Here is a 9,087-nt window from a genome sequence, read left to right as displayed (position 1 = left end):
ACTGGACTAAATGATCTCTCAAGTTTGTCCCACTCTGTGAAAAGCAGAAAGGAAACTGAGGCCTGATGGGTTTAGTGAGCAGCCTAGACCCAAACAGGAAGTAGGTGAAAGAACCAAGATTTCAGCCAAGGTCATGGGATCAAAGGATCAGAGATCGAGAGCCAGGAAGGACCTCAGAAGCCATGTAACGTAACCCCCTCATTTTGCTGATAAAAGGATTGAAGCCCAGGGAGGTCACCTAGTGGGTTTCCTGAATTTGGAATGAGTAAGACTCAGAGCAAATCCTGCCTCAGACACTTATAACTGTGACCCTGGGCAAGTCACTTAACTCAGCTTCTTCAACAGCAAAGTGGGGATAATAACACCACCTGGCTTGCAGGGCTGTTGTGAGGATCAAACAAGATAATGTTTGTAAAGCATTTATCACAGTACCCGGCACGTAGTACGTGCTATATAAATGCTAGGTATTACTTTTGTTATTGATTTGGGGAAAGAGGGTCATGTGGGGGAGAGAGATAATAACTGTATGTAAAAAGAAATCAACCATTTAAATGTGTTATATAAAAACCAATCATTGTTATTGCTACTATCACTTTGTACTCAGCTATGCAAATGAATCTGATCTCCTGGACCTGGCTGTTCTTTCCAGTGATGCAGAGTCATGACCTCTCCAATTCTTGTCCATGTCCTTCACAGTTCATCACAGGGGTCACTTCATGGGCTGGAGGCCTCCCAATCATCACTGTCATCATCATCATCCCAAAGAATTTGTAAACTTAAACAAGTCACTTCTCTGGGCCTGTTTCCTCATCTGAAAATTTACAGGACTGGCCATGATGATCTCTAAGCGCCCTTCCAACTCTTCCTCTGAAATGTAATATAAATGTCAAATACAAAGTGTAGACATTGAGGACCAGGGGGTCAGGGATTGAGGAACAGGTAACACATCACTGAGACAGGGAGATTGAAAGGATTCAAAAAGGCAGAGAAAAGGCTGATGGGTATTCCAGGCAAGAGGGATGACATGTAAGGACCAGTTGTCAAGTCAGCTAAATTTATTTAATTCCTTCTATGTTCCAAGAACTGGCTAAGCACTAGAGATACAAAGAAAGGTTTTAAAAATCTCGTCCCCTTGGTTCTCACAAGCTAATGAGAGAGAACATGCAAAAATATGTGTGTATACACACACACACACCACACAAGGTAAATAGGACATAATTAGTAGGCACTAAGGTTATGGAAGACTAGGAATGGCTTCTTGCAGAACTTTAGCTGAGCCTTAAAGAAATCCAGGGAATGATGAGATGAGGAGGGAGAGTGTACCAGGCATGTTGGTGAAAACCAAGAGTTAGGAGATAAGACCAAAAGAAGCCAAGTCATCCTAATGAAGTTAAGGTTCTGTGATTTTATTGGTGGAGATCCAATAGCAATCCCATCTGTAGCCTAGTAGATACATTTTAGGGAGTTACCCAAGTGTCAAACAGTCTGAGTGATTTGCCCAGAGTCTCTTAGCCTATGAGGGTCAGAGGCAGGATTCAAATCTAGATCTCCCTGACATCAAGCCCGACGCTCTGTCCCACTCAATGCCTTGTATCCTCCTAAAGAAGCCTAAAATGCCAACTGACGCTTCCTCCATAGGCCGCGGGGAATGAGTGAGGGTATCGCGGCACTGGCTGTAGGGAGCAACTCATGGTTTTTGAGGAGGAATGGGACCCTCCAAAGTGGGGCGTAAGTGAAGCTAGCATCTTAGCTGCCTGGGGAGAGCGGGTCCTGCAACATGAGGGGGTCAGCGGTGCCTGGGAAGCAACAAGGGCCTCTCATCAACTTCCAGGGCATGGAGAACTAGGGTGTAATTTATGATGACATCAAGAACAAGGAGGTAACAAAGCTAATTAAAAAGCCAAAAAAAAAAAAGTGAGCTTTGCCTGGCCTCCACTCGGCAGGAGCAGGCCGGCGGACAGCTCCCTCCCACCGAGCTCTGGTTTCCATCACCTCCACAGAAAGGCTCGCTCTGGGTGTCGCAGTCTGTATCATCGAGGGGAGGGGGTTGCTGTGGAGAGGGAGGGAGGGAAGGAGGGAGGAGTAGAGGTAGACTGCAATTTGTCATCATTTATCTCTTCAACCCTCCCTGATTTGTCAGAGTGAATGTTGCTCCAGAGTCCCCTGGGCCCTTTGGTCTCCAGTCAGCTCTTTCTGGAATGATTAATCAAAGGCAGCAGCTGGTAATTATCGAAATACCTTCTCCCAGCTCCCTGCTTGGTACTCTGCCCCCAGACAACTGACCCCCTTTCCTTTGGCCATGGTCTGCACCATTTGGAAAACTCAAACATGCCCAGTGTTAGTCATCAAAAGGAGCTTGAGCGTCCCTGGTTGGGCCTGAGTGCTCTCTGGTTTACAGCCCCATTCTTCTGCGGCCCAATGGGACCCATATCTCATGTGTTGGCTTCTCTCTTTCAAAATTAGACGGCTCTTTGTCGGATCTAGGAAGAGCATCATTAGAAAGGAAGCGGGTGGTATAGCAGAAAAATCTCCTGGCCTTGGAGTCAGAGGATCTGGGTTTGAATCCTCCTACCACTAATAGAGTCACCTCCCTGACTTTAGGCACATTGATTCATCTCTCTAGGGCTCAGCTCTTTCCTCTCTAAAAGAAGAGGTTTTGTCTCCCCTGTTAGATGTCAAGCTCTCTGAGGGCAGGAACATTTTTTTTTTGCTTTTCTTTGTATCCCCAGTGCATGGCACACAGCAGGCACTTAATAAATGCTTGTTGACTTCAAATCTAAATCTACGATCTTCCCAACTCCTGACTTCCTTCAAGGCTCCCTTCAGGGGCCACATTCTACAGGCAACCTTTTGAGACCCCTGTCCCTATTTCTAGTGCCCTTTCCCATCTCAACCATGTCTGCACTTCTCAGATTGCATGTTCTCTTCCCCAACTAAAATGGAAACTCTGAGAGCAGGGGCAGATTCACTTTTGTGCTTATATCTCCAGCACCCAGTGCAGTGCCTGCCATAGTGGAAACTTAATTTATGCTTGTCCAATTGGACTGAGGCTATTTGCTGGTGGCATTGAGCTAGACACCAAGAAGAGAGAGTCCCAGAATTTACAATGTGGAAGAAAGATCAGCAGAAGAAGGCAGAATGGCGCAAGTGAAAAGAGCAGTCATTTCAGTCATATCTGACTCTTTGTGACCCCATTTGGGGTCTTCTTGGCAGAGATACTAGACTGGTTGGCCATTTCCTTCTGCAGCTCATTTTACAGATGAGGAAACTGAGGCAAACAGGGTTCAGTGATTTGCCCAGGTCACACAGCTAGCAAGTGTCTGAGGCTGGATTTGAACCCAGGAAGCTGAGTCTTCCTGATTCCAAACCCAGTACTCTATCTACTGTGCCACCTAGCTGCCCACAAATTCAGATCCTATCTCTAATGTTTCCCCATGTGACTCTGAGCAAGTCACTTGACCCCCCTGGGTCTCAATTTCTTCATCTATAATGTGGGGAGAGGAGATAGTGGACTATATGACCCAAAGGTTCCTTCCAAATATAGATCAATAAGCCCAGTAGGCCTACTTACATATACAATGACAACATTGACAAAGGTAAGTGGATCAGAGAGGTATAAAGTACTATGCTAGAACAGAGGAAGAGAGACATTTTTGATGGGGCAAGGGAAGTAGGAGGAGGCTTCCTGGAGGAGGTGGCATTTGAATCAGGCTTTAAAGGACAGAGAACATTTGAATAAGTGAAGAAGAAGGAGTAAGGAAATCCCAGGAGTGGGAAGTGGTCTGAGTGGAGGCATCAAAGCATGAGAATACAGGGTACAAAACAATTGACTAAAGAGATGGGATCATGGTCAATCAACAAGTATTTATTAAGCACTTACTAAGTGCCAGGCACTGTACTAAGTGCTAGGGATACAGAGAAAGGCAAAAATATGGTCCCTACCTTCAAGGAGTTCATGGTCTGATGGGATAGACAACAAGCAGCTTCTAGGTATGTTGTGTAATGATGCTTCTGACAAAACTTGAACCAGAAAGTTTGGGACCTCTGGAGCCATGCTCTCACTTTCAAAGGAGGAAACAGTGGCCCAGAGTAGTTAACTTGCCCAAGGTCGCCCAGGTAATAAGTGGCAGGAGTGGGATTTGAACTCGGGTCTTCTATCTCCAAATGTTGCTCGATTTCTAGTGGTCTCTAATAGCACCAGATCATAGAGGATATTAACTAAAGTATAGATGCAGGAAAGTGCCAAGCATATTTGGGGAACAATGAGGACTCCAGTTTGACTGGAAAATGTGTTTTGTGGAAAGGAATCTCATAAGAAAGGTGAGGGAATCCCAAATTGTGGAGGCCATAGTATACTAGGCAGATGGGTATGAAGTTCTCTGGTTGAGCAGTAGGGAACCTCTGATAATTTTTAGAAGAGCAAGGATAGATAGGCCTCGATCTCTGATTCATGAATCAAATTAAATTCCATATGCAAAAGCTCTTTGTAGCTATAGATCGGTATATCGATGTAAAATATTGTCAATAACATTGTTATTATTTCTGCAATTATTATTTTTCCTCACCTCTTAGCTTCTAATCACCTGCTTCCCATCCTCCATCTCATCTGTCCTTCATCAGGCCCAACTCATGTCTCCATGAATATTTCCCTGACCATCTCAGCCCACAGTCCATGCTGCAGGACATCCAAGGAGGTTCATGTCACTCAATGCTGCTAATTTGCTATTTGGACACAAAAATGTGAAATATGCAATACTATAATAATGCATCTTTGCTCCAGAGTGAGTTCATGGAGGATAGAGGGTACTGGAGATTCAGAGGAGATTAAAAGGTGCATTTCTCAGTCACACAAGCACACTGTGTCCCATGAGGGACGCCCTGACTGGCAGTGGCTGAGAGCTGTCCAGGGCTGAAGCATTTGATTCTGGCTGGGAGACTTACAACCAGGGTCACCTCGAGCAAGTCAGCATCCTCATCTGTAAAAAGCTATAAGCTGAATTAGGATAATTTCTGGGGTTCCCTCCAGTTCTAAATCTAGAATCCTATGATTATTGCCCTTGAACTAAAGAAAAATAGTTTGGCAAAACCAACAGGAATAATGATTTTGAATCCTTCATTTTGCAAGATGAGGGTCAGAGAGGTTAAGTCACATAACTGTTAACTATCTGGGGTGGGTTTTGAACTCAGGCCTTCCTGGACAGCATGTGCAACATTCTGCACCCATAGTCCCCCACCTCTCCGAAGAAAGGAAAGAGGTGCATTTCCTCATCCTTTCTCCAGTGCCAAGATTGGCCGTTGTAATTGGTTAATGTTCAACTTCTTTTCAATGTTCTTTTCATTTCTACAACTGAAGTAATTTTGTAGATTATTTTCTGGCTCTGCTTTTTTTTTTTTTCATTCTGTGTCAATTCATTCAAGTCCTCAATTACAAGTACTGTTGATTTCCCCACTGAATTATCTCTGGCTGCATCTCTTTCTTCTCCCTTGTCACCTTCACCAACCAGGATGCTTACATGGAGATAAGAATGAAGCAGGAGAGGGTTGGTGTACCTGAAGACAAAGGAAAGGAAAAAGCATTGATTTAGAGCTAGAAGGGACCTCGGAGGACATCAAATCACCAAGATGAATCCCTCATTTTGCAGATGAGGAGACTGAGGGTCAGAGAGGTTAAATCACCCGTCTGAGATAGGATTTAAACTCAAGTCTTCCTGGTTCCAAGCCCCCGCTCCATCCACTATATCACAGTACATTACCTCCCTGATACATGCTTGAACTGTCATAATTACTTTCTTCTTGCTTCCTTTCTCTCCTCTCTCCAGCCTGTTTCTCAAATGGCTACCAGAACAATCTTGTTAATACAACGGTCTGGACATGTCACTCCTCTGCTCAAAATTCTTCACTGGCTCCCTATTGCCCACATATCAAGTATAGGTCTGACGCTGCTGCCTGATATTCAAGGCCCTCCACAGTCTGCTATCCATCCCCACCATCTTTCTCATATGAATCCCTTCTACAAGTTCAGCCAAGATGGATGGTTCCCTCTCTCCCCAAACACCCTGTATGTACGTACCTTATTCATCATATTCCCTGTACCTGGAATATCCTCCCTTCCACTGCGTGTCTTTTCAATGCCTTGCCATCTTTTAAAGCCCTGCTCAGATGCTTCATCTTGCAGGAAACATCCCCTGAACCTCTCAGTCAATAACAATGTTTTCATGAGGGATGTCCCACAGTGCTTTTCTGGTATCTTTCTAACGTAGCTGGGTGGTGCAGCATGTAGACTGCTGATTTTGTTGTCAGGAAAATGTGAGTTCATATCCTGCCTCAGATACTTATGAGTGATGACCCCTGGGAAAATAACCTAACTTCTCTTAGTCACAATCTCCTCATCTATAAAATGGGGATAACATCGAACAGGGTTGTCATAAGGACCAAATGAGACAAGACATGTAATGTGCTTCTCAAAACTTAAAGTACTATAGAAATACGAGCTATTAATGTATCTATTGTGTAATAAGGCACCTTGGTGGCGTAGCACATAAAGTATTGAACTTGGAATCAGAAGGAGCAGAGTTCAAATCCTGCCTCAAACATGGACTAGTTGTGTGATCCTGGGCAAGTCACCTAACTTCTCACTTAGTCTCTGTTTCCTCATTTGCAGAAAATGAAAGGGTCAAACTTCATGATCTCTACGGCCCCTTCTAGTTCTAAATCCAGGATCCCATAAAGTTGTGTACCTCCCTATGAGCTCCATGCGGTCAAAGACTTCATTCTATCTGCTCTCATACCAAGTGCAGAGCTCTATACAGGGTAGGTATCTCATAAACATGGGCTGTCACTCACCTCACATTAGTGTTTCTGATGAAACTTACAGTAAGTCTGACAGCTTAATCCATAGGGTATAAGTAACCAAATAATTTGGGGGGAGAAACTAGGGTGATAGGATCTGAAAACAAAATTAGAGTCAAGAGATAAAAACATCATGAAGACCAAACTCTAATACAGGAATTTCACAACTACCAAGACATGCTTAAAGTAGTGTTCAAATTTACCAGATGCTAGGGGAGGCATCGAGGTGGCACCATAGTGGATAGAGCAATAGGCTTGGAGTCAGGGAGACTCATCTTCATGAGTTCAAATCCAGTCTCAGGCATTTACTAGCTATGTGACCCTGGGCAAGTCATTTAACCCTATTTACCTCAATTTCCTTATCTGTAAAATGAGTTAGAGAAGGAAATGGCAAACCACTCCTATCTTGGCCAAAAAAAGAAAAAGAGAAAGAAAGAAAGAAAGAAAGAAAGAAAGAAAGAAAGAAAGAAAGAAAAAGACAGACAGACCCAAATGGGGTCAGGAAGAGGTGGACATGACTTAAAACAACTGAACAACAATAACAAAAGTCAAAAGCGGAGGAAAACCACACGCAGAAGAGTAACGTATAAGAAGGAATATAGTGTTTCAATATGGGTGATTTCTATTCATTCACTCATTCACAGACAGAATCACCAAATCGGATGATTGAGTGGACCTCAGAGGCTAGTTCATCCGACTCTTACATGTGACCTTAATTAAAGTCCTCTCTTCTCCCCAAATAAATTAGATTTGAATGAAGGAAGTCAAGTTAACAAGCACTTATTATGCACCTACTATTTGCCTGGAACAAAGGTTTTTAAAAATGAAGTGTTTTGGAAAGAGTGGAGACCTCAATTAAATATTTAGCTTACATCTAGCTTGGAAATGAGAACCAATGATCTGTAGTGGAGAAAGCCCTGGGTTTGAAGCCAGAGAATTTGGGTTCTCCTACTTACCATTTGTATGGTGTTAGACGTTTCTCATCACTTCTCTTTGCCTGGGATAGATCTTTCACACCACCATCCCTTCTCACTCTGTGTTCCAGCCAAACTGACCTATTTGCTGTTCCTCATTCACAACATTCCACTGCAGTCTCTGACCTTTTTACAGGCTGTCCTATGTTTCTATGTTTGGAAAGTTCTCCCTCCTCATGCCCACTTCTTGGAATCCCTAGCTCTATTCAAGGCTTAGATTAGACATTGCCTTCTATAGGGGGATCTCCTGCTTTTTAGTATCTTCCTTCTAAAAAAAGGAATTTTTATTCCTAAACAAAGTATTATGCAATGTTTAATACATATGCATTTAATACATATTTTATATGTGTTTATGTGAATATATGCATGTATATTTTTTCATATTTTCTCTCCTGAGAGAATGTAAGCTCCCTGAGGGTAGTATCTGCTCCATTTTTTTTTCCTTTGAATGCCTCCAGTGCCTGGCACAGAGTAATAATAAGTATCTTGGAACTAATAACCAATTAGTGTTTAGTCACTATATTTAGTAATTAGTTACTAAAGTATTGAGTAATTATTTTTTAGTTACTAACACAGTAATAAGTGTTTGTTGCTTGATTGCAACAAACATTTGCAAGTTTGTTGCTTGCCCAGGGTCACACAATGTCACCGTAATATATGTTGCATTTACTTATCTGTGTATATATTTGTCCCCACCACCCCCACCACAACAGAATGTAAGTTTCATGAAGACCGAGACTATACTGGCCGCACGCCGACCTTCTGCCAGCCGTACGCCGGTACCCACTTCTCTTATAAGAAGCACACTACCAGAGTCTTACCCACACCCGGGTCTTCGGTACTCAGCCAGATCACCACACAGAGACGAGCCATCGGGAGGCACCAACACCAGAGCTTTATTCAGAGGCCAACACAGCAAGCCATCATAGCAAGCCCAAGCAGCAAGGCCAGAGCAACAGGGCAGGAGCCAGGAGAGCGCATGTGTGATCTGACCACGCTTGTTCCTAAAAACCTACTTAGCCCTTCCTCCCCAGCCCGCTTACTAGCCAATGATTGTAGGGTCAGATACCGGAAGGGGCTGTCTGAGTTTAGCACACCAAGGGGGAGGGAGTGACGTAGGAAGCCAGGATTGGATATAGGAAGGAGGCATCTGGGAATGGCGCATAGACAAGAGTACATGACCTAGGAAGTCAGGCTCAGACACTGGGAGGAGGGGTCTGGGTCAGTGCTGCACAAAGGGACCCAGGAAGTCAGGAAGGTCACA

Source organism: Vombatus ursinus, unplaced genomic scaffold (genome assembly GCF_900497805.2).
Source record: "Vombatus ursinus unplaced genomic scaffold, bare-nosed wombat genome assembly UNPS02009824.1, whole genome shotgun sequence".
Classification (NCBI taxonomy): Eukaryota; Metazoa; Chordata; class Mammalia; order Diprotodontia; family Vombatidae; genus Vombatus; species Vombatus ursinus.
Note: the sequence above shows the minus strand (reverse complement) of the source record.